General features: G+C 41.6%; 1 protein-coding gene across 7 annotated transcripts in view; it reads left to right on the top strand.

Annotated features, from left to right (window-relative positions):
* Positions 1-252: 252 nt before the first annotated feature.
* The window catches only part of LOC126084685 (zinc finger protein 420-like), a 69,357-nt gene continuing 42,723 nt past the window's right edge, over positions 253-26,886 (top strand). For 5 of the 7 annotated variants that reach the window (XM_049899336.1, XM_049899334.1, XM_049899330.1 and 2 more), the window contains exon 1: positions 278-465. The gene's annotated coding sequence lies outside the window, so the exon portion shown is untranslated. Of the gene's footprint in view, positions 466-889; positions 4,435-26,886 lie in introns of those variants that run through there. The other 2 variants (XM_049899332.1, XM_049899333.1) reach the window with 2 other exon arrangements.

The raw sequence follows: 26,886 nt of genomic DNA, 5'->3' as shown, positions 1-26,886 counted from the left end.
CGCCTCAATAGGAAGAGAATCAAGTTCTTTTGGACGGCCAGAAACTAAAGCTCAGGTCCGGGGTCGGGGGGGAAGCTCACGCCCAGCTGCCCCAGTCCGCTCCAGTGCCTAGCGGTTTGGGACCCCGCCCGATTCCCTGCACAGCCCCGCCCCCTGCAGGCCCACCCCGCCCCCTGCCTAACTCGGTCCTCGGCGCAGCCCCGCCCCCTGCAGGCCCCGCCCCGCCCCCTGCACAACTCGGTCCTCGGCGCAGCCCCGCCCGCCGCACCTCCTTCTACGCATGCGTAGGAGGTTCGCTTGGCGCGACAATCCCACGAGGGTGAGCGAGTGGCGTGTTTCTAGTTTAAACCCGCGCTCCGCGTCCCCTCCAGCCTCGCGTCCTCCCGCTCGGGGTCCGCGGGGCGCTGCAGACGCTCAGGTCCCCGCGCCCGCCCCGCTGTCGTCCTGGATCCGCGTCCGTTTCCGGTAAAACAGCTCCGAGCCGGCCCGCCTGGCCTTCCCACCCTGGCCAGGGAGCCCGCTACCCGCCTCCCGTCGACCCCTCCTCGACCCCTCCCCCCCTTCCCGTCGGGCCCTCGCCGACCCCTCCCCCCCTTCCCGTCGGGCCCTCGCCGACCCCTCCCCACCTCCCCCTTCCCGTCGGCCCCTCGCCGACCCCTCCCCCCTCCCCCTTCCCGTCGGCCCCTCGCCGACCCCTTCCCCCCTCCTCCTTCCCGTCGGCCCCTCGCCGACCCTTCCCGTCGGTCCCTTGCCGACCCCCCCACCTCCTCCTTCCCGTGGGCCCCTCGGCGACCCCTTCTCTGCGCTCTCAGGGTGGTGTCGGCCGCGCCCCCGCCCCAGTCCGCGAGTAGGGAAGTTTTGTTCATTTTGTCGTTTTCAGCCAAATAGTCTGCTTCGTCCTTTCATTCCTGAAATTTATCGTTTCTTGAAAGTTTTATTGATAATTTACTTAATTTTTAACGTGAAATTTGGGTTTCCTTTTTTCCGTCTCTTGGTTTACAGATTTGAACGGTCGGTTCATTTATTTTCAACCCCACTCCCCCACCCCTTTTATTATTGTATTTTAAATTAAGGTCTACATAACAAACTAGCTTCTCAAGAAGCAGTACATATACTGTTTTGTGATTTTGGTTACCAACCCCTTCTCGATCTTGGGTTCCGGATCACCAGCTTTCCTGTCCCCTCCTGCCTTCTCGTCCTTGCCCCTGGGCTGGTGTACCCCTTTTGTCTTCTTTTGTTTCATGGGCCTGTCCAATCTTTGGACAAAGGGTGAACCTCAGGAGTGACTTCATTACTGAGCTAAAAGGATGTATGGAGGCCGTACTCTCGGGATTTCTCCAGTCTCTTTCAGGCCAGTAAGTCTTGTGTTTTTGTGAGTTGTACATTTTTCTCCAGCTCTATCTGGGGACCCTCTATTGTGACCCCTGTCAGAGCGGTTGGTGGTGGTCGCTGGACGCTGTCTAGTTGTGCTGAGTTCAGTCTGGTGGAGGCTGTGGTAGTTGTGGTCCACTAGTCTTTTGGACTGATCCTTCTTTTGTGTCTGTTTTTTTTTTTTTTTTTTCTTCCATTCTCTCTTGTTCCAGCGGGATGAGACCAGCGGAGTATCTTAAATGGCTGCTCACAAGCTTTTAAGACCCCAGATGCTACTCATCAAAGCAGAATGTAGAACGTTTTGTTTATAAACTGTGTTACGTCAGTTAAGCTAGATGTTCCTCGAGACCATGGTCCCCACGGCCCTCAGGCCAATAATTCAGTCCCTCAGGGAGTTTGGATATTTCTATGGAGCTTCCATGACCTTGCCTCAGACAAGTTGTGCTGGGTTCCTCAGTATTGTGTACTGTCTCACACTCTTCATCGATGTTACAATTTCTCTCTTGTCTATTTAGTGTTTTTCCATCCCCACTCCTGCTCTCCCTCATAACCATCAAAGATTGTTTCTTTTTGTGTGTAAGCCTTTTCATGAGTTTTTATAGTAGTGGTCTCATACAATATTTGTCCTGTTGTGATTGATTTATTTCACTCAGCATAATGCCCTCCAGATGCATTCATGTTGTGAGATGCTTCACAGATTCATCACTGTTGCTTATGATTACATAGTACTGTATCGTGTGTATGTACCATACTTTATCCATTCATCTGTTGCTGGGCATCTAGGTTGTTTCCATCTTTTTGCTGTTGTGAACGATGCTGCAGTGAACATGGGTGCGCATATATCTATTCATGTGACTGCTCTTATATCTGTAGAATATGTTCCTGGGAATGGGATTGCTGGATCATATGGTATTTCTAGCTTTTTAAGAAAGGGATCATATCGTCTTGCAAAAATTTCCACCAGCTGTGCAAGAGAGTTCCAGTCTCCCCGCAGCCTTTCCAACATATGTTATTTCATTTCATTTTATTTTATTTTGATTTATGCCAGTAATGTCAAGGTGAGTTGGTATCTCATGGTTTTTATTTGCATTTCTCTAATGGGTAGTGATTTGATTTACATTTCTCTAATGGCTGGTGATCACGAGCATTTCCACCTGTGTCTGTTAGCCACTTGAATGTCTTCTTTGGTGAAGTGTCTGTTCATTTCCTTTGCCCATTTTTTTAGTTGGATTATTTGTCTTTGTTGTAGAGGTGTTGAATTTTCCTGTGGATTTTAGAGATTAGACCTACCTTTCCTGGATTTGTCATAGCCAAAAAAATTTTCCCAGTCTATAGGTTCTCTTTTTACTCTTTCAGTGAAGTCTTTTGTTTCCCCCTGCAGTGGGTTCCCGTTTATCTGTTGATATTGATCTAATGTTACCACAAGCCCCAACTCTAAGAAGATCCCAGTTATCGAGCTTATCTTCTGGAGTTTTTTTGTTGTTAGTTATGGTTCGTATCCTGTTAATACCGAGTATTAAGATCTCTAGTGTTGATCGTATTTTTTTCTTCTATGATCTTTGTAGTTTTTTATTTTATATTTAGGTCTTTGGTCCATTTTGAATTAGTTTTTGTGTATGGTGTGAGGTATGGGTCCTGTTTCATTTTTTTGCAAATGGACATCGAGTTTTGCCAGCACATTTGTAAAAAAGACTATCTTTTCCCCATTTGATGGACTTTGGGCCCTTGTCCACGAGGATCAAGTGACCGTAGATGGATGGATTTACATCTGGGTTCTCAATTCTGTTCCATTGGTCAATGTAGTACCAGGCTGTTTTGACTACCGTAGCTGTATAATAGGTTCTGAGGTCAGATAGCAGGAGTCCTCCTACAGTATTCCTGTTCTTCAATAATGCTTACTTATCCAGGGCCTCTTCTCTTTCCATATTAATGTTTTATTTTTCCATCTTTTTAAAGAATGCTGTTGGTATTTGGATCAGGATTGCATTGTTTGTAGATTGCTTTGGGTAGAATTGACATTTTCACAGTGTTGAGTCTACCTATTCATGAGGATGGTATGTTTTTCCATTGATGTAGATCTCTTTTGGTTTCTTGCAGTACCCTCACCCTTTTTTTTTAAGGTCCCTGAAAGGCCCAAACGGTTTGAGTTGGTGTACTAACCTAACGAAAGGTTGGCAGTTGAGTCCACCCAGAGCCCCGCGGAAGAGAGGCCTGTCTTTCTGTATAAAGGTTACAGCCAAGAAACCCTGTGGAGCAGTTCTAGGCTGTAACGTGGGGTGTCGGAAGAAGGAATCGAGTACAAGCCAACGTTTTTTCTTTCTTTGGTTTTTAATAGTATGTTTTTAAAGAGACACTTATTTCAGGGTCACTGCTTTGACTACATTATCTGGTTTTGAGTACTTTGATTCTTTGTGATGACAGTGATGCTAAATTGGTCATTTACCAGTTGTCACATACGTTATAAAAACTTTTTCTGTAATCAGATTCCAAGTATGTAAACTATCTTTAGCTTTTTGTTTCGTTTAGCTTTGCTTCCACTATTTGATTTTTGTTAACTTTTATTTTGATTTCCCTGTGCAAGGGCTGTGGCCTACCTCATACCTCTTTTTTTTTTTTTTTAATTGTTTCACAGCTTTATTTCTAATTTAAGACAGCACAATATCCAGTGATAATAATCTGTTCCTGTCGAGTCGATTCCAACTCATAGTGGCCCTACAGGACAGAGCAGAATTCTCCCATAGGTTTTCCAAGGAGCACCTGGTAGATCTGAACTGCCAACCTTTTGGTAAGGAGCACTATGCCACCAGGGTTTCCATCCAGTAATAGGAGAGTTGTTAAATACAGTGAGATATCATCTTATTTGAAATTAGCTGATGTTTACTTTATGACTCACTACATGGTCGTATCTCCAGTAGCCTCTAAGCACAGGAAATGGTGTACTGCCCCTTCGATCCTATTGAAGGCTGAGCCCAGGTCTCTGTCTGCACGCCCTTTGACTCTCCTCTTCTTCAGCACCCATGTGACTCAACGTGTGGCCCTCGAGTGTGCACCCCTCCAGGACCTGTGAGTAATAAACAAGTCATTTCTTCTTTTCAGGGGCTGAATGTTAAAGTGCAGCTTTGTAACCAAAGAAGCCACCACCTAATTTCCATACAGGTGGTTTCATCAGCTGACCCCTTCTGGGTGGCTTCGTGTTTCCCCCTGCAGTGGGTTCCCGTTTATCTGTTGATACTGGTCTAACGTTACCACAATCCTCAACTCTCTGATCACATGGTTGGTCTCTCTGGCATGACCAGTTTCCACTCTGTGTATTTCCTCCTGCAGTGAGCTCCCATTTACCTGTTGATATTGGTCTAATGTTAACACAATCCCCAACTGTCTGATCACATGGTGGGTCTCTCTGGCGTGACCAGCTTCCACTCTGTGTGTTTCCTTCTGGAGCGGGCTCCCATTTACCTGTTGATATTGGTCTAAGGTTAACACAAACCCCAAATCTAATCACCTGGTGGGTCTCCTTGGTATGACCAGCTTCCATTCTGTGTGTTTCCTCCTGCAGTGAGCTCCCATTTACCTGTTGATATTTGTCTAATATTAACAGAAGCCCCAACTCTCTGATCACATAGTGGGTCTTTCTGGCGTGACCACCTTCCACGCTGTGTGTTTTCTTCTACAGTGAGCTCCCACTTACCTGTTGATATTGGTGTAATGTTAACACAAGTCCCAACTCTGATGACATGGTGGGTCTTTCTGGTGTGACAAGCTTCCACCCTATCACCTCTTTGGTATAAACTATCAGGTGTGGACAGAGGGGCCTGCTGTGAATCACAAAGGCTGTCTCTCACTCTGGAAATTCCAGGGCTTTAGAGGTTACTTCCCAGGAGTCAGGACAAAGGCCAGAACGCTCTTTGTTGTTGTTGGAAGTTGTTATTGAATCTGTTCTGACTCAGAGCGAGCCCGTGTGTACAAAATAGAACTGCTCCATAGGGTTTTCAAGGTTGTGACCTTTCAGAAGCAGATTGCTAGGCCTGTCTTCCAGGTTGCAGGGCAAGGCTTCCCAGCTTGGGACCAAGTCCTGTTTAGGTACTTGCCTTCTGCTGACCAAGAATGACCAGGAGAGGCTCAGAGGTTCCACACGAAGAAAGGTTTATTAGCGACAGAAAGAAAGTAGAGGCTCGCGAGAAAGGAGAGGAGCTTCTGCCTATGCTAGTCTCCAGTCTTTCCCTGAATGGAGGTTTTCTTGAAGTTTATAAAGGGTTTTAGGAGGGAAGGATCTCATGTTTTATTCATTGCTTTTGGGGGGAAAAGGCGGGGCTTTCTGAGAAATAGAGGGGCTAAGAAATTAGGTGTGTGCGCATCTGGAACCCAGGGTAGAGTCAATTTGGATGTCACGTCACCACTGCGGAGTCTCAGGGCCCACTTGACAAGACTGTAAGGACACACCCATTCTCGCTGTGCATGCCCCGGGGATCGGCTGATTCTGTTCATCTTTGGAAAGCAGCTGGTAGGGAAGATACATGGAACTCTGTGTGTCAGAGTCCAGAATGTTGGTTATCTTGTAACACCACTCCCTATGGTGGAGTCCTGAAAAACAACTTCCAAGAGATATGCAGGATACCGCTCCTATGGTGGGGTCCTGAAAAACAACTTACAAGAGATAATGCAGGATGCCACCCCTATGATGGGGTCCTGAAAAACAGCTTAAGAGATATGTAAGATTTTGTGCATCAGGGACTGCACGTGTGGGTTGTCTTGTAACATCACCCATGGGTTAGAGTCCCAGATCAACGGGCCTGTTATTCCGGTATTGCGGCTATCCAGCCTTCTGTCCCTGTCTCATCCGAGGTGCAGCTGGGTGGATTCAAACCACCAACCTTTTGGCTAGTAGTCCAACGCGCTTAACCGTGTGCCACCCACCAGCCATAGCCCTTTCTTTAGGTGAGATCAAATTCTTTACTACAGAAGTAGAATTTAAATATGTTTATTGTATTAAATACTGAAAAAAATAAACAGAAAATGATAGTAAAAATCCAGCCATAAAATCCATCACTCACAGATAACTGCTCGTATTTTGATTATACTGATGGTGCGCATGCATCAGAGGTTTCTATAAAAAACATTGTATCATTTCGTAAATAAGTTTTACACATTTTCCCCATGGCCTTAAATATTTTTACACTATTGTGTTAATAAGGAGCCCTGGTAGTGAAATGGTTAAGTGCACAGCTGCTATCTGAAAGGCTGGCTGACGGTTTAACCCACTCAGCTGTTCTGTGGGAGAAAGACTTGGTGATCTGCTTCCGTAAAGATTACAGCCTAGAAGACCCTAGGGGGTAGTTCTACTCTGTTACATGGGGTCTCCATGAGTTGGAATCGGCTTCGCTGCCCCAACAACAATAATACCATGTTAATGGTAGTAAAAATACCCGTTAACCTGTTGCCATTGAGTCGATTCTGACTCATAGTGACCCTGTAGGATGGTAGAACTGCCCCATAGAGTTTCCAAGGAAAGCCTGGTGGATTTGAACTGCCGACCTTTTGGTTGGCAGCTGTAGCGCTTAACCACTACGCCACCAGGGTTTCCAGTAGTAAAAATAATAACTGATTATGTATATGCATGTGTGTGCATATATAATGATCTTTTGACTAATTCTTTTTGTGTGTGTGTGTCATATATATGTGTGTTTTTTTGTGCTTTAGGTGAAGGTTTACAGCTCAAGTTAATTTCACATACAAAAATGTATATACATATTGTTATGTGACACTAGTTGCAATCCCTATAATGTGACGGCACACACCCCCTTTTCACCCTGAGTTTCCCATGTCCATCCAGCCAGCTCCTGTCCCTTCTTGCCTTCTCATCCTGCCTCCAAACAGGAACCGCCCATTTGGTCTCATGTATCTGTTAGAACTAAGAAGCACACTCTTCACGAGTATAGTCCAGTCTAATCTTTGTCTGAAAAGTAGGTTGCAGGAATGGTTTTAGTTCAGGGTTAACGGGGTCTGGAAACCATGGCTTCAGAGGTTCCTCCAGTCTCAGTCAGACCATTAAGCTGGTCTTTTTATGTGAATTTGAGTTGTGCTCCACCGTTTTCTCCTGCTCCATCAGGGACTGTCTGTTGTGGTCCCTGTCAGGGCAGTCATTGGTGGTAGCCAGTCACCATTTAGTTCTTCTGGTCTCAGGGTGATGGAGCCTCTGGTTTATACGGCCCCTTTGTCTCATGGGTTAATATAAATAACTTCCTTGTGTCTTTGGTAGTCTTCATTCTCCTTTGCTCCAAGCAGGTTGGGACCAATTGATGCATCTTAGATGGCTACTCGCAAGCTTGTAAGACCCCCAGACACCAATCACCAAAGTGGGATGTAGAACATTTTCTTAATAAACTATGTTTATTAAAAATTCAAGCCTCAAGTTACAGTAGTAAAAGATTCTGTGGGGAAAATATTAAATGGCACAGGAAGGATCAAGAGAAGATGGAATATACAGTCATTATACCAAAAATAGCTCAGTGTTCAACCATTTTAAGAGGCAGCATATGATCAGGAACCAGTGGTACTGCAGGGAGAGGTCCAAGCTACACTGAAGGCATTGGTGAAAAACAAGGCTTCAAGGATTGAGGTAATAACAACTGAGATGTTTCAGCAAATGGATGCAACACTGAAAGTGCTCATTTGTCTATGCCAAGAAATTTAGAAGAGAGCTAACCGGCCAACTGACTGGAAGAGATCCATATTTATGCCTATTCCTGAGAAAGAAGATCCAGCTGAATGTGGAAATTATCAAACAATGTCATCAATACGACATGCAAGTAAAATTTTGCTGAAGATCATCCAAAAGCGGCTGCAGCAGTATATCAATAGGGAACTGCCAGAAATTCAGGCCGGATTTAGAAGAGGGCATGGAACCAGGGATATCATTGCTGATCTCAGGTGGATCTTGGCTGAAAACAGAAATTTCCAGAAAGATGTTTACCTGTGTTTTCTTGACTATGCAAAGGTATTCGACTGTGTGGATCATAACAAATTATGGATAACGTTATGAGGAATGGGAGTTCCAGAACACTTAATTGTGCTCATGAGGAGCCTGTACATAGACCAAGAGGCATTCATTCGAACAGAACAAAGGGATACTGCATGGTTTAAAGTCAGGAAAGGTGTGCGTCAGGGTTGTATCCTTTCATCGTACTTTTCAGTGTATACTGAGCAGATAATCTGAGAAGCTGGACTACATGAAGAGGAATGGGACATCGGGATTGGACATAGACTCTCTAACAACCCCCATTACGAAGATGATACAGTCTTGCTGAAAGTGAAGAGGACTTGAAACACTTACGGATGAAGATCAAAGACTACAGCCTTCAGTATGGATCACACATCAACGGAAAGAAAACAAAAATCCTCACAACTAGACCAATAAATAACATCGTGATAAACAAAAAAGATTGAAGTTGTCAAGAATTTCATTTTACTTGGATCCTCAATCAACACCCGTGAAAACAGCAGTCGAGAAATCAAAGGACATTTTATGTTGGGCAAATCTGCTGCAAAAGACTGCTTTAAAATGTTAAAAAGCAAAGACATCACTGTGAAGACTGAGATGCACCTGACCCAAGCCATGGTGACTTCAGCTGCCTCATATGCATGCAAAAGTTGGATTGTAGGATTTTTAGTCTCCTTAGTAGTGACCTTAATATTTACCCTTATTTTTCTAAATTTAAACCTAACTTTTATTTTTTTATATCGCTTTGTCTTCCTCTCCACATGAAAGATCTATGACTACATTTCTTAGTTCCTCTTTATTGTTTTAATGTTGTCTTCTTTTACATGATAACGTCACTGTTTCCCTGTTTTGAGACAATACATAAGGAAGATAGAAGAAAAATTGACACCTTTGAATTATGGTGTTGACAGATGATATTGAATACGCTATGAACTGCCAAAAGAACAAACAAATCGGTTCTGGTTGAAGCACAGCCAGAATGCTCCTTAGAAGCAAGGATGGCGAGATTTCGTCTCACATACTTTGGACGTGTTACCAGGAGGGACCAGTCCCTGGGGAAGGACATCGTGCGTGGTAAAGTAGAGGGTCAATGAAAGAGAGGAAGACCCTCAACGAGAAATGGATCGACACTGTGGCTGCACCAGTGGGCTCAAGCATAATGTTTGTCAGGATGGCACAGGATAGGCGGTGTTTCGTTCCGTTGTGCATAGGGTCGCTATGAGTCAGAATAGCACGTACGAACAACATGCACTTACGTCAATCAAAACTGATACATGTGGAGGCGGGGCCAAGATGGCAGAGGAGACAGAAGCTTCCGGTGACCCGTCTTACAACAAAGACCCGAAAAAACAAGTGAAACGCTTATGACAACTTAGGAGTCCTGAACTTCAAAGGCAAAGTTAGAAAACGGACTGAGTGGCAGGGAGAGGGAGAGACAGTTCAGAAGTGGAGAGGAGTTGCCAGACCTGGATCGCCAGGATCCCTCAGGGACCATTCCCAGTAGCAACTGCGACAGGGTTGGTAGTAGGATTCGGCCACAGTTTCTTCAGGGAGAAACACCAGCCACACAGCGTACTCACACCTCCAGAACAGCACTCTTGGCAATAACAAAGTATTTGTGTATTTTACTGTGCCCGCAACCCCCAAGCCAGCTTCAGTGGCTGTTGATTTCCCTGGGCCAGAGAGAGGTCCTGCTGAGTGCCCTGAGACATTCTCCCAGCCTTGGAGAAGGAATATTCGCAACTGGGGGAAAAGAGAATTTGCCAGCTCCACTAACCTGGGAAGCTCAGGACAGAAGCGGCTGCTGTCCAGGCATAAACAGTCCATGGGCATTGAATACCTTTCCCCCCTGCATGGACCTGTGTGGGCCCATCTCAGGAGAATAAGCCATTCTTGGCAGAGTGCAACTGTTTCAGCTGTGCAGTGGAGAGGTGGGTATTTGACATTTGACATTGCTTTGCCTATTAAGGTCCTCACCTACCCACATCAGGGACCTAAGAACTGGTGGCTCCGCTCAGGTCACCCAGCCACCCATGACGGGTCCAAAGGTAACTGGTACCTCCCAGTCATTACAACCAAAAGCTTTGGGTACCCATGGTCTATCTGCAGAATCCACCCACCTTTGTTCTCTAGGGAATAGGGGCGCACTTTCCTCCCAGACACCTGGGGGACATTTGTCAGTCCCCTGCCTTATTCAGAGCATGATCCCCTGCTGCAACAAGATACCAGTACCTACACCAATCACCCCATCTCTCTGTAAGACAGAGCCTGTACCACACACTTGATGCCCAGCTACCTGGACGCTTGAGCTGAATCCATACAAAAAAAATGAATGGACTCCTAGACTGATATACCTGATAACAGCTCTAGCCATCTGGGGACAGGACGTCAGAGCTTCAAAGGTGAAAATAATCAAGCTGGCTCACTCAAGCAACCTATTTGGGCATATCAAAACAAAACAAGAAGCTAGGATACAGTGAACAAACATAAACTAATACGGTAACTTACAGATGGCTCTGAGATAACAGTCAATATCAAATCACATAAAGAAGCAGACCATGATTGCTTCAACAAGCTCTCAAAAGAAAGAATCAAGGGATCTTCTGGATGAAGGTGCCTTCCTGGAATTACCAAATGCAGAATACAAAAGAGTAATGTACAGAGTTGTTCAACACATCAGAAAGGAAATCAGGCAATACACAGAACAAGTCAAGGAACATGCAGATAAAGCAGTCAAAGAAATTAAAAAGGTTATTCAAGAATGTAATGAAAAACTTAATAAGCTGCAAGAGTCCATGGAGAGACGGCAATCAGAAATTCAGAAGATTAACAATAAAATTTCAAAATTAGATGACTTAGTAGAAAGTCAGAGGAGTAGAATTGAGGAAGTGGAAGGCAAAATTGGTGAGATTGAAGATAAAGCACTTGGCACCACAATATTTTAAGAAAAATCAGATAAAAGAATTTTAGAAAATGAAGAAACCCTAAGAATCATGTGGGACTCTGTCAAGAAGAATAACTTGCGAGTGATTGGAATACGAGAACAGGGAGGGATAACAGAAAGTATAGAGAGAATTGTTGAAGATTTGTTGGCAGAAAACTTCCCTGATATTATGAAAGATGAGAAGATATCAATCCAGGATGCTCATCGAACTCCACATAGGGTAGATCCTAAAAGAAAGTCACCAAGACATGTTATAAACAAACTTGTCAAAACCGAAGATAAAGAGAGAATGTTAAGAGAAGTTAGGGATAAAGGAAAAGTCTCCTACAAAGTAGAGTCAAGAAGAATAAGCTCGGACTACTCAGCAGAAACCATGTAGGCAAGAAGGCAATGGGATGACTTACATAAAACCTTGAAAGAAAAAAATTGCCAGCCAAGAATCATATATCCAGCAAAAGTGTTTCTCAGATATGAAGGTGAAGATAGGACATTTCAAATAAACGGAAGTTTAGGGAATTCGTAAAAACCAAGCCAAAATTACAGGAAATACTAAAAGGAGTTCTTTGGTTAGAAAATCAATATCAGATGTTAACCCAGATACGGAAATCACAAAAATAAACCAAGATAAAAATGCTAAACACAGGGAAACAGCAATATTATTATGTAAAAGAAGACAACGTTAAAACAAAGAAGGACTAAGAAATGTAGTTGTAGATCTTTCATATGGAGAGGAAGACAAGGTGATACATAGAAATAAAAGTTAGGTTCAAACTTAGAAAAATAGGGATAAATATTAAGGTCACTACAAAGGAGACTAAAAATTCCACTCATCAAAATAAAACACAAGAAAGAAAGACTCAGCATAAACAAAATCAAAACAAAAAAGAGTAAAAAACAATATATAAACTACTCAGCACAAAAAATTAAGTGGGAAAAAGAAACTCAACAACACACAAAAAAAACTGTCAAAATGACAACTAAACTCACACCTACCCATCATAATGCTCTATGTAAATGGATTAAATGCATCAATAAAGAGAGAGTGGCAGAATGGATAAAAAAAAATCACAGTCCATCTATAGGGTGCCTAAAAGAGATACACCTTAGACTTAGAGACACAAACTAAAACTTAAAAATATATCAAGCAAACAACAATCAAAAAAGAGCAGGAGTGGCAATATTGATTTCTGACAAAATAGACTAAAGTTAAATCCACCACAAAGGATAAGGAAGGACACTATATAATGAGGAAAGGGACAATATATCAGGAGGATATAACCATATTAAATATTTATGCACCTAGTGACAGGGCTGCAAGATACGTAAAACAAACTCTAACAGCATTGAAAAGTGAGATGGCTCCACAATTATACTAGGAGACTTCAACACACCACTTTCAGTGAAGGACAGAACATCCAAAAAGAAGCTCAGTAAAGACATGGAAGATCTAAATGGCACAAGCAACCAACTTGACCTCGTAGACATATACAGAACACTCAACAGCAGCCAAGTATACTTTCTTTTCTAGTGCACGTGTAACATTCTCTAGAACAGACCACGTATTAGGTCATAAAGCAAGCCTTAGCAGAATCCAAAACGTCAAAATATCACAAAGCATCTTATCTGACCATGAGGCTATAAAAGTGGAAATCAATAACAGAAAAAGCAGGGGAAAGAAATCAAACTCTTGGAAACTGAACAATACCCTGCTCAAGGATGCAATAAAGAAATTTGTAGAATCCAATGAGAATGAAAACATTTCCTATCAGAACCTTTGGGACACAGCGAAAGCAGTTCTCAGAGGTCAGTTTATATCAATAAATGCACACATACAAAAAGAAGAAAAGGCCAAAATCAAAGAATTACCTGTACAACTTAAATAGAAGGAGAGCAACAGAAGAAACCCTCGGGCACCAGAAGAAAGCAAATAATAAAAATTAGAGCAGAATTAAGTGAAATAGAAAACGAAAACAATTGAAAAAGTTAAAAGGACCAAAAGCTGGTTCTTTGAAAAACTAACAAAATCACTAAACCATTGGCCAAACTGACAAAAGAAAAACAGGAAAGCAAGCAAATAACCCAAATAAGAAATGAGATGGGTGATATTACAACAGATCTAACTGTGAAATTAAAAGAATCATATCAAATAACTCTGAAAAACTGTACTTTAACAAATTTGAAAACCTAGAAGAAATGGATGAATTTCTAGAAACACACTACCTACCTAAACTAACGCAAACAGAGGTAGAACAACTAAATAGACCCATAACAAAAAAAGAGATTGAAAAGGTAATCAAAAGACTCCCAACCAAAAAAAGCCCTAGTCCGGACGGCTTCACTGCAGAGTTCTACCAAACTTTCAAAGAAGAGTTAACTCCACTACTACTAAAGGTATTTCAAAGCATAGAAAAGGATGGAATACTCCTAACTGATTCTGTGAAGCCAGCATATCCTTGATACCAACACCAGGTAAAGACACCACAAAGAAAATTACAGACCTATATCCCTCACGAACATAGATGCAAAAATCCTTAACAAAATTCTAGCCAATAGAACTTAACAATTTTTCAAAATAATAATTCACCATGACCAAATGGGATTCACACCAGCTACGCAGGGATGTTTCAACATTAGGAAAACAATCAATGTAATCCATTGTATAAATAAAATAAAACACAGGAGCCACACAATCTTATCAATTGGTGCAGAAAAGAAATTTGACAAAGTTCAACACGCATCTGTGATAAAAAACGCTCAGCAAAATAGGAATAGAAGGAAAATTATTCAACATAGTAAAGGGCATTTATACAAAGCCAACAGCCAACATCACCCTAAATGGAGAGAGCCTGAAAGCATTACTCTTGAGAACAGGAACCAGACAAGGGTGCTCTTTGTCACCACTCTTAACATTGTGCTGGAGCTCCTAGCCAGAGCAATTAGGCTAAATAAAGAAATAAAGGGCATCCAGATTGGTAAGGAAGAAGTAAAAGTATCTGTTTGTAGAGGACACGATCTTATACGCAGAAAACCCTAAGGAATCCGCAAGAAAACTACTGAAACTAATAGAAGAGTTCAGCTCAGTAGCAAGATACAGGATGAACATACAAAAATCAGCTGGATTCCTCTACACCAACAAAAAGGACATGGAAGAGGAAATGACCAAGTCAACACCATTTATAGTAGCCCCCAAGAAGATAAAATCTTACCACAGACGTAAAAGACCTATACAAAGAAAACTACAAGCCACTACTACAGGAAACCAAGAGAGACCTACATAAGTGCAAAAACAGACCTTGATCATGGATAGGAAGACTTAACATTGTAAAAATGTCTATTCTACCAAAAGCAATCTATAGATGTAATGCAATTCCGATCCAAATTCCAACGACATTTTTTAATGAGATGGAGAAACAAATCACCAATATCATATGGAAGGGAAAGAGGCCCTGGATAAGTAAAGCATTACTGAAAAAGAACAAAGTGGGAGGCCTCACTCTACCTGATTGTAGAACCTATTATACCTCCATACTAGTCAAAACAGCCTGGTACTGGCACAACAGGTGCTTAGACCAGGGGAACAGAATTGAAAATCCAGACATAAATACATCCAAAGATGAGCAACTGATATTTGACAAAGGCGCAAAGCCAGTTAAATGGGGAAAAGACAGCTTCTTTAACAAATGGTGCAGGCATAACTGGATATCCATCTGCAAAAAAAGATGAAACAAAACCCATACCTCACACCATGTGCAAAAACTAACTCAAAATGGTTCAATGACCTAAATATAAAATCTGAAATGATAAAGATCGTGAAAGAAAAAATAGGGAAAATGCTAGGAACCCTAATACATGGCATAAATAGTATGCAAAACATTGCTAACAATGCAGAAGAGAAACCACACAGCTGGGAGCTCCTAAAAATCAAACATTTATGCTCATACAAAGACTTCACCAAAAGACTAGAAAGATTACCTACAGACTGGGGAAAAAGTTTTTAGCTGTGGTATTTCCAATTAACGTCTGATCTCTAAAATCTATATAATACTGCAAAAACTCAAGTACAAAAAAAAAATAATGCAATTAAAAAATGACAAAGGGTATGAACAGGCACTTTACTAAGGAAGACATTTGGGTAGCTAACAGATAAATGAGGAAATGCTCACGATCATTAGCCATTAGAGAAATGCACATTAAAACCACAATGAGAGGGAGGGGGAGCCAAGATGGCAGAATAGACAGACGCTTCCATCAAGCCCTCTTTACAACAAAAACCTGAAAAAACAAGTGAAACGAGTATATTTGTGATGCACTGGAAGCACTGAGCGTCAAAGGCAAGCTTAGACAACGAACTGAGGGGCAGGGGAAGGAAGAGACCGTTCAGAAGTGGAGAGGAGTTACCGGACCTGAATCACAGGGAGCCCTCAAGCACCATTCCCAAAGCGGTGGCAGAGGGCTGGTACTAGTGTTTGGCCTCAGTTTCCTCAGGGAGAAGCAGCCAGCCACACAGCCTACTCACACCTCTGGAACCTGAGGAGAACGGCGCTTTCAGCAAAAGCTAAGTACTTGCGTATATTTTACCGCGGCCCCCCACCCCCAAGCCGGCTTCAGCGGCTGAATCCCTGGGCCTGAGATAGACCCTGGTGAGCACCTAGAGCCATCCTCCCAGCCTTGGGGAAGGAAAAAATTTGCAACTGGGGTAAAAGATAATTTGCTAGCTCCATTAACCAGGAGAGCTCAGGACAGAAGTGGCTCCTGTCCAGGCATAAACCGTCCGTGGACCTTGAGCACCTTTCCCTTCTGCGTGGACCTGTGTGGGCCTATCTCAGGAGAATAGGCCCTTGTTGGCAAACTCCAACCATTTCAGCTGTGCGGTGGAGAGGTGGGTGTTTGACATTTGACGTTGCTTTGCCTATTAAACAAGGTCCTCACCTATCCAGATCAGGGACCTAAGGACTGGTAGCTCCACTCGTCACCCAGCCACCCGTGACAGGGGTCCAAAGATAACTGGTACCTCCCAGTCCTTACAACCAAAAACTTTGGGTGCCCATGGTCCCTCTGCAGAACCCACCCACCAGCACACTCTAGGGAACAGAGATGCATTTTCCTCAGAGACACTTGGGGGTCAGTTCTCAGCCCCCTGCCTTGTTCAGAGTGTGACCCCCTGTTGCAATCAGATACTGGTATATATGCCAATCACCCCTGCCCATCTAAGACTGTACAACAGAGCCTGTTCCACACACTTGATATCAGCTACTTAGAAACCTGAGCTGAATTCATACAAGAAAACTGAATGGACTCCTAGACTGATATACCTGATAACAGTTCTAGCCCGCTGGGGACGGGACACCAGAGCTCCAAAGGCGAAAATAATCAAGCTAGCTCACTCAAGCAACACATAGGGGTATACCAAAACAAAACAAAGCAAGCAGCTACGACACAGTAAGCAAACATAAACTAAATACGATAACTTATACATGGCTCGGAGACAAGTCAGTATCAAGTCACATAAAAAAACAGACCATGATCACCTCAACAGGCTCTTAAAGAATCCAGGGATCTTATAGGTGAAAGTGCATTCCTGGAATTAACAGATGCAGAATACAAAAGTTTAATATACAGAACCCTTCAAGACATCAGGAAGGAAATGAGGCAATATGCGGAACAAGCCAAGGAACACACAGATAAAGGAACTGAAAAAATTAGAACGATTATTTAGGAACATAATGAAAAGTTTAATAAGCTGGAAAAACCCATAGACAGGCCGCAATCAGAAATTCAGAAGATTAGCAATAAAATTACAGAATTAGACCACTTAACAGAAAGTCAGAGGAGCAGAGTTGAGCAAGTAGAAGCTAGAATTTCTGAACTCGCAGATAAATCACTTGGCACTAATGTATTTGAAGAAAAACCAAGTAAAAAGAATTTTAAAAAATGAAGGAAACTTAAAAATCATGTGGGACTCTATCAAGAGAAATAACCTACGAGTGATTGGAGTACCAGAACAGGGAGGGATAACAGAAAATGCAGAGAAAATTGTTCAAGATTTGTTGGCAGAAAACTTCCTTGATATTGTGAAAGATGAGAAGATACCTCTCCAAGATGCTCATCGAACTCCATATAAGGTAGATGTTAAAAGAAAGTCACCAAGACATATTATAATCAGGCTTGCCAAAACCAAAGATAAAGAGAGAATTATAAGAGCAGCGAAGGATATATGAAAAGTCACTTACGAAGGAGAGCCAATAAGAATAAGCTCGGACTACTCGGCAGAAACCATGCAGGCAAGAAGGGCAATGGGATGACATTTTAAAAAATTGAAGAAAAAAAATTGCCTGCCGAGTATCATATATCCATCAAAACTGTCTCTTAAATATGAAGGTGAAATTAAGACATTTTCAGATAAACATACGTTGAGGGAATTCATAGAAATTAAACCAAAACTACAAGAAATACTAAAGGGAGTTCTTTGGTTAGAAAATCAATAATATCAGGTATCAACCCAAGACCAGAACACTGAGCAGAGAAACCAGAAGTCAACCCAGACAGAGAAGTCCAAAAAAACAAAGCAAGATTATTTTTTAAAAAGCCCAAAACAGGATAACAGTGATGTTATTACATAAAAAAAGACAATATAAGATAATGAAGAGGGACTAAGAAACGTAATCATACACCTTCATATGGAGAGGAAGATACGGCAATACAGAGAAATAAAAGTTAGTTTTAAATTTAGAAAAATAGGGGCAAATAATAAGGTAACCACAAAGGAGACAAACTATGCTACCCATCAAAATAAAATACAAGGGAAAAATACAGACTCAGCAGAAACAAAATCAACAACAACAAATATAAGGAAAGGACAATATATAATCTACTCAGCACATAAAATTAAGTGGGGAAAAAGAAACTATCAACAACACACAAAAAAATACATCAAAATGATAGCACTAAATTCATACCTATCCATAATTACCCTGAATATAAATGGACTAAATGCACCAATAAAGAGTTAGAGTGGCAGAATAGGTTAAAAAACAAGATCCAGCTATACGCTGCCTACAAGAGACACACCTTATACATAGAGACACAAACAAATGAAAACTCAAAGGATGGAAAAAATATATCAAACAAACAACATCAAAAAAGAGCAGGAGTGGAAATATTAATTTCTGACAAAATAGACTTTAAAGTTAAATCCATCAGAAAGGATAAGGAAGGATACTATATAATGATTAAAGGGATAATACACCAAGAAGATATAACCATATTAAATACTTATGCACCCAATGACAGGGCTGCAAGATACATAAACTCTATCAGCATTGACAAGTGAGATAGACAGCTCCTCAATAATAATAGGAGACTTCAACACAGCGCTTTAGGTGAAGGGCAAGACATCCAGAAAGAAGCTCAGTAAAGACACAAAAGATCTAAATGCCACAATCAACCAGCTTGACCTCGTAGACGTACAGAACACTCCACCCAACAGCAACCAACTATACCTTCTTTTCTAGTGCACGTGGAACATTCTCTAGAATAGACCACATATTAGTTCATAAAGCAAGCCTTAGCAGAATCCAAAACATTGAAATACTACAAAGCATCTTCTCTGGCCATGGCCATAAAAGTGGAAATCAATAACAGGAAAAGAAATCAAACACTTGGAAACTGAAAATACCCTGCTCAAAAAAGACTGGATTATAGAATACATTAAGGATGGAATAAAGAAATTTAGAGAATCCAATGAGAATGAAAACATTTCCTTTCAGAACAATGAAAACATTTCCTATCAGAATCTTTGGGACACAGTAAAAGCGGTGCTCAAATGCCAATTTATATCAATGAATGCACACATCCAAGAAGAAGAAAGGGCCAAAATCAAAGAATTATTCCTACAACTTGAACAAATAGCAACAAAAGAAACCCACAGGCACCAGAAGAAAACAAATAATAAAAATTAGAGCTGAATTAACTGAAATAGAAAACAGAAAAACAATTGAAAGAATTAACAAGACCATAAGCTGGTTTTTTGAAAAAATCAACAAAATTGATAAACCAGTGCCCAAACTGATAAATGGAAAACAGGAGAGGAGGCAAAGAATCCGAATAAGAAATGAGATGAGTGATACTACAACAGACCCAACTGAAATTAAAAGAATCGTATAGATTACTATGAAAAACTATACTCAAACAAATTGGAAAACCTAGAAGAAATGGGTGAATTCCTAGAAACACACTACCTACCTAAACTAACACAAACAGAGGTAGAGCAACTAAATAGACCCATATCGAAAGAACAGATTGAAAAAGTAATCAAAAAACTCCCAACAAAAAAAAAAGCCCTGGTCTGGACGGCTTCACTGCAGAGTTCTACCAAACTCATTCGATGAAGCCACCATATCCCTGATACCAAAACCAGGTAAAGACACCACAAGCAAAGAAAATTATAGACCTATATCCCTCATGAATGTAGATGCAAAAATCCTCAACAAAATTCTAGCCAATATAATTCAACAACATATCAAAAAAATAATTCACAACCAAGTAGGATTCATACAAGGTATGCAGGGATGGTTTTACATTAGAAAAACAATGTAATCCACCACATAAATAAAACAAAAGACAAGAATCACATGATTTTATCAATTGATGCAGAAAACGCATTTGACAAAGTTCAACACACATTCATGATCAAAACTCTTAGCAAAATAGGAATAGAAGGAAAATTCCTCAACATAATAAAGGGCATTTATACAAAGCCAACAGCTAACATCACCCAAAATGGAGAGAGCCTGAAAACATTCCCATTGAGGTCAGGAACCAGACAAGGATGCCCTTTATCACCACTCTCACTCAACATTGTGCTGGAAGTCCTAGCCAGAGAATTAGGCTGGATAAAGAAAGAATGGGCATCCAGATTGGCAAGGAAGAAGTATAAGTATCTGTATTTGCAGATGACGTGATCTTATACACAGAAAACCCTAAGGAATCTTCAAGAAAACTACTTTAATAGCATAGTTCAGCAGACTATTGGGATACAAGATAAACATACAAAAATCAGTTGGATTCCTCGACACCAACAAAAAGAACACCGAAAAGGAAATCACCAAATCAATGCCATTTACAGTAGCCCCAAGAAGATAAAATGCTTAGGAATAAGCCTTAGCAGAGATATAAAAGACTTATACAAAGAAAACTACAGTACATTTCTACAAGAAACCAAAAGAAACTTACATAAGTGGAAGAACATACCTTGCTCGTGGATAGGAAGACTTAACATTATAAAAATGTCTATGCTACCAAAAAGGATCTATACATTTAATGCATTCCGATCCAGATTCCAACGACATTCTTTAATGAGATGGAGAAACAAATCAGCAACTTCATATGGAAGGGAAAGATGCCCCAGATAAGTAAGGCATTACTGAAAAAGAAGAACAAAGTGGGAGGTCTTACCGTACCTGATTTTAGAACCTATTATACCACCACAGTAGTCAAAACAGCCTGGTACTGATACAACAACAGATACATGGGGCAATGAAACAGAATTAAGAATCCAGACATAAAGACATCCACATACGAGCAGCTGATTTTTGACAAAGGCCCCAAAAACAGTTAAATGGGGAAAAGACAGTCTTTTTAAAAAATGGTGCTGGCATAACTGGATATCCATCTGCAAAAAAATGAAACAAGACCTATACTTCACTTCATGCACAAAAACTAACTCAAAATGGATCAAAGACCTAAATATAAAATCTAAAACGATAAAGATCATGGAAGAAAAATTAGGGACAACGTTAGGAGCCCTAATACATGGCATAAACAGTATACAAAACATTATAAAGAGTGTAGAAGAAAAACTAGATAATTGGGAGATCCTAAAAATCAAACACCTATGCTCATCCAAAGACTTCACCAAAAAGGTAAAAAGACTACCTACAGATTGGGAAAAAGTTTTTAGCTATGACATTTCTGATCAGCCCCTGATCTCCAAAATCTACATGATACTGCAAAAAGACAACCCAATTAGACACTTCACTAAAGAAGACATTCAGGTAGCTAACAGGTACATGAGGAAATGTTTACCATCATTAGCCATTAGAGAAATGCAGATCAAAACTAAAATGAGATTTCATCTCACTCCAACAAGGCTGGCATTAATAAAAAAAAAAAAACACAAAATAATAAATGTTGGAGATGCTGTGGAGAGATTGGAACACTTCTACACTGCTGGTGGGAATGTCAAATGGTACAACCACTTTGGAAATTGATTTGGCACTTAAAAACTAGAAATAGAACTAGCATATGATCCAGCAATCCCACTCCTTGGAATATATCCTAGAGAATTAAGAGCCTTTACACAAACAGATACATGCACACCCATGTTTACTGCAGCACTGTTTACAATAGCAAAAAGATGGAAGCAACCAAGGTACCCATCAATGGATGAATGGATAGATAAATTATGGTCTGTTCACACAATGGAATACTACACATCAATAAAGAACAGTGAGGAATCTGTGAAACATTTCATAACATGGAGGAACCTCGGAGGCATTATGCTGAATGAAATTAGTCAGTTGCAAAGGGACAAATATTGGATAAGGCCACTATTATAAGAACTTGAGAAATAGTTTAAACTGAGAAGAAAACATTCTTTTGTGGTTACGATGGGGGAGGGTGCGAGAGGGGCATTCACTAATTACATAGTATTTAAGAACTACTTTAGGTGAAGGGAAAGACAGCACGCGGTACAGGGGAGGTCAGCACAATTGGACTAAACCAAAAGCAAAGAAGTTTCCTGAATAAACTGAATGCTTCAAAGGCCAGCGTAGCAGGGGCAGGGGTCTGGGGACCATGGTTTCACGGGACATCTAAGTCAATTGGCATAATAAAATCTATTAAGAAAACATTCTGCATTCCACTTCATGGAGTGGCATCTGGGGTCTTAAATGCTAGCAAGCAGCCATCTAAGATGCATCAATTGGTCTCAACCCACCTGGATCAAAGGAGAATGAAGAACACCAAGGATACAAGGCAATTACGAGCCCAAGGGACAGGAAGTGCCACATGAACCACAGACTACATCATCCTGAGACCAGAAGAACTAGATGGTGCCCGGCTACAACCAATGACTGCCCTGAAAGGGAACACAACAGAGAACCCCTGAGGGAGCAGGAAAGCAGTGGTATGCAGACCCCAAATTCTCATAAGACCAGACTTAATGGTCTGACTAAGACTAGAAGGACCCTGGTGCCCATGTCCCCCAGACCTTCTGTTGGCCCAGGACAGGAACCATTCCCAAAGCCAACTCTTCAGACATAGATCGGACTGGGCAATGGGTTGGAGACTGATGCTGGTGAGGAATGAGCTTCTTGCATCAGGTGGACACTTGAGACTATGTTGGTATCTCCTGCCTGGAGGGGAGATGAGAGGGTGGCTGGGGTTAGAAGCTGGCGAAATGGGCACAAAAAGAGAGAGTGGAGGGAGGAGCGGGCTCTCTCATTAGGGGGGAGAGTAATTGGGAGTGTGTAGCAAGGAGTATATGGGTTTTTGTGTGAGAGAGTGACTTGATTTGTAAACTTTCACTTAAAACACAATAAAAATTATTAAAAAAAAAAAAAACTACCATGAGATTCCATCTCCCTCCCGCAAGGCTGGCATTAATCCAAGAAGACAAAATAATAAATGTTGGAGAGGTCATGGAGAGACTGGAACACTTATACAGTGCTGGTGGGAATGTAAAATGGTACAACCACTTTGAAAATCAATTTTGTGCCTCCTTAACAAAGTAGAAATAGGACTACCATACCATCCAGTAGTCCCACTCCTTGGAATATATCCTAGAGAAATAGAGCTTTTACACAAGCAGATTTATGCACACCCACGTTAATTGCAGCACTGTTTACAATAGCAAAAAGATGGAAGCAACCAAGGTGCCCATCAACGAATTAATGGATAAGTAAATTATGGTACATTCATACAGTGGAATACTACACATCAATAAAGAACAACGATGAATCCGTGAAACATTTCATAACACAAGGAATCTGGAAGGCATTACGCTGAGTGAAGTTAGCCAGTTGCAAAAGGACAAATATTGTATGAGGCCACTATTACTATAAGAACTCGAAAAATAGTTCAAATAGAGAAGAAGGTATTCTTTGATGGTTACAAGAGTGGAGTGGGAGGGAGGGAGACAGAGGGGTTTTCTCTAATTAGATAGTAGATAAGAACTATTTTAGGTAAAGGGAAAGACAGGCCACAATACAAGAGAGGTCACCATAAGTGGACTAAACCAAAAGCGAGGACGTTTCCTGAATAAACAATGTTTCGAAGGCCAGCGTAGCAGTGGTGGGGTTTGGGGACCATGGTTTCGGGGGATATCTAAGTCAATTGGTATATTAAATCTGTTAAAACATTCTGCATTCTACTGTGGAGAGTGGCTTCTGGGGTCTTAAACGCTAGCAAGCAACCATCTAAGATGCATCAGCTGGTCTCAACCCACCTGAAAGCAAAGGAGAATGAAGAACACCAAAGACACAAAGTAATTATGAGCCCAAGAGACAGAAAGGGCCGTATAAACCAGAGACTACGTTAGCCTGAGACCAGACGAACTAGATGGTGCCTGGCCGTAACTGATGACTGCTCTGACAGCACAGCAGAGAACCCCTGAGGAAGCAGGAGGGCAGTGGGATGCAGACCCCAAATTCTTGTGAAAAGACCAGACTCAATGGGCTGACTGAGAGTAGAAGGACCCCAGAGGTCATGGTCCCCAGACTTTCTGTTAGCCCAAGACAGGAACCATTCCCAAAGCCAACTCTTCAGACAGGGATTGGACTGGACTATGGGATAGAAAGTGATGCTGGTAATGAGTGAGCTTCTTGGATCAAGTAGACACGTGAGACTATGTGGGCAGCTCCTGTGTGGAGGGGAGATGAGAGCGCAGAGCGGGGCAGAAGCTGGCCAAATGGACATGAAAAGAGTGGAGGGATGGAGTGTGTTGTCTTCTTAGGGGGAGAGCAGCTAGGAGTATATAGTGGGGTGTATATAAATTTTTGTATGAGAGACTGACTTGATTTGTAAATTTTCACTTAAAGCACAAGTAAAATTTTTTTTTAAAGTTACGCCTTTTGCCTCCTTATATTATGCAAAAACAAGAAGTGCCTCCCCACCACCAACACTTTACTGTGGACTACTGGAGAAATGTGTGTTTCATGTTAGCCACCATTGACATACAAGGATTTGTCCGTACATTCCCCCCAGAAGGGGTGGGGGAAATGATTGTATCCTGCTCAGAGAGCTTTGTAAAGGCGCATAATGTTGGAGAACTGCAGAAACCTGGTCAACCTGGTTCTCGTAGGAGAGATAGAAGTCAGGACCTGCACTTGGATGTCTTTGCATTTTCCAGTTTGAGTCTCTTGAGGGCCCCTGCCTTTCTTAACTGAGTTTACATTCCCTTCCTTAAGGGAATCATTGAGGCTTTGTAGATTCAAAACTAAAGATCTTCGTAATGAGGTATCTGGGCTTTTACCTTCCCCTTTCTTCAGATGATCTGCCCTGAATTGATGGTGGTTCTAGAGCTTTGTGTGCATAAACCTGTGGCCAGCATTTCAAACATCCAGTGTCTGGTTACTCCCGGGCTTTTGATTTAGTAGTTCATGGAAGAGTGCTTAGAGGTCTGTACCTTTGAAATGATCCCTAAGCATTTAGAAGGGAGAGGGCAGTGGCTCCATTAAAAAATTACTGTGGTAAAATATATATAACAAATGTTGCCATTTTCAGCTTTTTTAAGTGTATAGTTCAGTGACGTTAAATACACTAACAATGTTATACAACCATCTCCACCATCTAAGTCCAAAACTTTTTCGTTATTCCAGGCAGAAAGTGTTGCTGTTGTTAGGTGGCATCTAGTGGGTTCTGACTCATAGTGACTCTATGCACGACAGAACGAAACACCGCCTGGTCCTGCGCCACCCTTAAAATCATTGTTATGCTTGAGCTCATTGTTGCAGCCACTGTGTCAATCCACCTCGTTGAGGGCCTTCCTCTTTTCAGCTGACCCTGTACTTTACCAAGCATGATGTCCTTCTTCAGGGACTGATCCCTCCTGACAACATGTCCAAAGTATGTAAAATGTAGTCTTGCCTTCCTGCTGCTAAGGAGTATTCTGGTTGTACTTTTTCCAAGACAGATTTGTTCATTCTTTTGCCAGTCCGTGGTATTCAGTATTCTTCGCCAACCCCACAATTCAAAGGCGTCAACTCTTCTTTGGTCTTCCTTATTCACTGTACAGCTTTCACATGCATATGATGTGATTGAAAATACCATGGCTTGGGCCAGGCACACCTTAGTCGTCAGGGTGACATCTTTGCTTTTCAGCACTTTAAAGAGGTCCTCTGCAGCATATTTACCCAATGCAGTGTGTCCTTTGATTTCTTGACTGCTGCTTCCATGGCTGTTGATTGCGGATCCAAGTAAAACGAAATCCTTGACAACTTCAATCTTTTCTCTGTTTATCATGATGTTGCTTATTGGCCCAGTTGTGAGGACTTTTGTTTTCTTAAAGTTGAGGTGTAATCCATAGTGAAGGCTGTGGTCTTTGATCAAGTCCTTTTCACTTTGAGCAAGCAAGGTTGTGTCATCTGCATAACGCAGGTTGTTAATGAGTCTTTCTCCAATCCTGATGGCCTAATCGTCTTAATATAGTCCAAATTCTCGGATTATTTTCTCAGCATACAGATTGAATAGGATATGGTGAAAGAATACAACCCTGACACACACCTTTCCTGACTTTAAACCATGCGGTATCCCCTTGTTCTGTTCAAACGACTGCTGCTTGATCTATGTACAAGTTCCTCATGAGCACAATTAAGTGTTCTGGAATTCCCATTCTTCTCAATGCTATCCATAATTTATTATGATCCACATAGTCAAATGCCTTTAAATAGTCAATAAAAGACAGGTCAACATCTTTCTGGTATTCTCTGCTTTCAGCCAGGATCCATCTGACATCAGCAACAATATCTTTCCTTCCACATCGTCTTCTGAATCGTCCTGAATTTTTGACAGTTCCTCGTTGACGCACTCCTGCAGCAGCTTTTGAATGATCTTCAACGATATATTACTTGCGTGTGATATTGATGTTGTTCAATAATTTCCCCCATTCAGTAGAATCACCTTTCTTTGGAATAGGCACAAATATGGATCTCTTCCAGTTGGTTGACCAGGCAGCTGTCTTCCAAATTTCTTGGTGTAGATGAGGGAGCATTTCCAGTGCTGCATCCGTTGGTGGAAACGTTTCAGTTCCTGGAGTCTTGTTTTTCACCAATGCCTTCGGTGCAGCTTGGACCTCTTCTTTCAGTACCCTCAGTTCCTGATCATATGCTGTCCCCTGAAATAGTAGTCCTGAAAGTAAGAAGAGAGAATTTTACCACTGAACCATCAGTGTCCCCATTTTCCATTATAATGAGGGTGGCTGTTTGACACAGAGCTTGCCGATAACATAGACGAAGCCACTAGGTCTCATACTTCCCCACGTAAACAATGCAAAGCGTAAGAAGAAAAAAAAAAAACA

Source organism: Elephas maximus, chromosome 10 (assembly GCF_024166365.1).
Source record: "Elephas maximus indicus isolate mEleMax1 chromosome 10, mEleMax1 primary haplotype, whole genome shotgun sequence".
Lineage (NCBI taxonomy): Eukaryota > Metazoa > Chordata > Mammalia > Proboscidea > Elephantidae > Elephas > Elephas maximus.
Note: the sequence above shows the minus strand (reverse complement) of the source record. Positions and strands in the feature narration are given on the sequence as shown.